This window comes from Cibotium barometz, chromosome 42, assembly GCF_041138505.1.
Source record: "Cibotium barometz isolate CiBa-2024 chromosome 42, ASM4113850v1, whole genome shotgun sequence".
Lineage (NCBI taxonomy): Eukaryota > Viridiplantae > Streptophyta > Polypodiopsida > Cyatheales > Cibotiaceae > Cibotium > Cibotium barometz.
Genome location: NC_141087.1, coordinates 34,559,319 through 34,561,429, shown reverse-complemented (window position 1 = coordinate 34,561,429; position 2,111 = coordinate 34,559,319). Strand labels below are relative to the sequence as shown.

General features: G+C 45.4%; 1 long non-coding RNA gene across 1 annotated transcript in view; it reads right to left on the bottom strand.

Moving 5' to 3' along the window:
* Nucleotides 1–2,111, bottom strand: part of LOC147614417 (uncharacterized) — a 77,537-nt gene that overhangs the window by 31,889 nt on the left and 43,537 nt on the right. The window lies entirely within an intron of this gene.

Genomic DNA, 2,111 nt, shown 5'->3' with positions numbered 1-2,111 from the left:
GGTAAGCACATTACCAATTATGTTGTTTTATTACTTCTCTTTTTGTTATCTTTTAAGTTGTTCTCAATTTGTAATTATTAATTGAAATTATGAGTATGCAAGCTTGTTGTTTTATTATGCACATATATGCTAATATTAGCATATATGTGAGTGCATAAGAAATTAATGTATGTGCTTATTTGTCTTTACACACACACACACTTTGCAAGAGAGAGAGAGAGAGAGAAAGAAAGAAAGAAAGAAAGATATATTAACGTCTACGAGAGGCCAAAGTCGGTCTATGAGACAAAAAATAATACAACTGTGTTCTTCCGGTCATCAGAAGAAAAGAAAGAAAAGAAAAAGTCTGCATGTGTCTGGATACAACTGTGAATCATCATGGATCGGTGGAGCCCATATACAAACAATATAAGGGGGGGTGGGGATGTGGATGGAGTGCTAAGGCAAGATGCATCTCTATATGCTGAAGGGGTAGTACAAGCATGCTATGCAGATCTATGTCTAACTCCATCCAGTGCCATAAGAGGGATATAAGATATCATGCATCGCCGATGCTGAGGCTGTGAATGGCGTGAGCATGTACCCAGAGTCTGAATGAAAGCGAGCTAGCCTCTCCTGTGTCTCCATCTGGTGTCTCATTCGGATAGCTGCTATCTCTCGGTGACGGAGTCGGGGTGCTCTATGTCCAGTCTGTCTAGGTCTCCTCCTGGCTCTCAATTCCTCTGCTCTCTGTGCGGTCACTCCACGTGGTACATCAGCTGGCACTGGCATAGCTCTCTGGAAGAAATCTGAGCTAGGACTGTCTCCCACCCCTAGTGGGAGCGGGTGTCTGAAGGAGTCTCTCTCGAGAACTATGAAGCTCTAGTAGTAGTCTGCCAAGCTGTCGCTGGTCCGAGGCCTCCATCAACTGATGTAGTGAAGAGTGCTCCTCAAACAATCCTGCATATCTATCTCTGACTCCCTGGTGGGCTCTACATCTACATACAAAGTGATCCTCAGTCTCCACCTCCTCGCGGCACAATCTGCATATCCGCTCAGCTCTGGGAACCCGTGCCGCTCTCCCAGCCTCTATCTCTAGCTGATGTGATGAGACTCGTAGCTGGCCAATAGCAACGCGAGAGCTGTGTGGCATGTATACATCCATGTACCGCGGTCGATGTATAAACCCATCCCTTGAGATGCTCATAAAGTGGTCTCTATAATACAGCATCTTCCGTGGTAGTGGGCTCTCTGGTGCTGTCCATGTCTCCTGTATGTAGTGCTGCCATATGTCCTGTCTCATCACTCTGTTCCTCTCATTGAGAGAGAGGTAACCCCGTGGAGCAGACTGATCATACTGAAAAGGTGGCAACCGCTCAATGTCTATCCCATGATGTGAGAACCACTGTAGCATCTGTGTATACCAAGATCCAGTGTGTCAAGCCTCGGCCAGCTGTCTGGATGCCTCAAAAGCTCGGCGGGATAATCTCTCCGTGGGCATCTCCCTCATCCTGTATATAAAGGAGATCGTCTGGAACAATGCCTCCACTGCCATAGGTGGTGCAGCAAACTCAGCTCGAACAATGTCGTGCGGGATGGATGGTTTGCTGCGTATCATCCTCGAGAGCATCAAGATCTGTGGTCTCTCTAGCTGTACCCATGTGGAGGCTACAAGCCCTGGTGCCCAAACCGCTGCTGCATATATCAAGGCTGGTGTCACTAATGTATCAAAGAGCCACCCTTTCAGAGAGATTTTCTTTTTGGCGCATACCCAAGGCGTTTCGGTCTCTTTTTCGACTTGAAATCTTGCATGTCAACGCTATGTCTATATGTATATAGTCTAATGTATATGCCTAAAGCACATATCCAGAAGCTAATGTATATGCCTAAACATCGCTAATGTATACTTGATCTCCCTCAACAGCTGGGGAAAAGAAGCCCGTTTGACGCTTTAAATGTTATTTTTAAAATCTCCCTCACGTCTGGGGAAAAGAAGCCATGTTTTATGGTTTACATAATGCTTAATGATTTGTGTAATGTGTAATGATTTGCATTTAATGAGCTACATATACATGTTATCCTGCTAGATGGAGCCTCTCAATCTTGAAGAGAGAATAGCGTGTCCATGCATG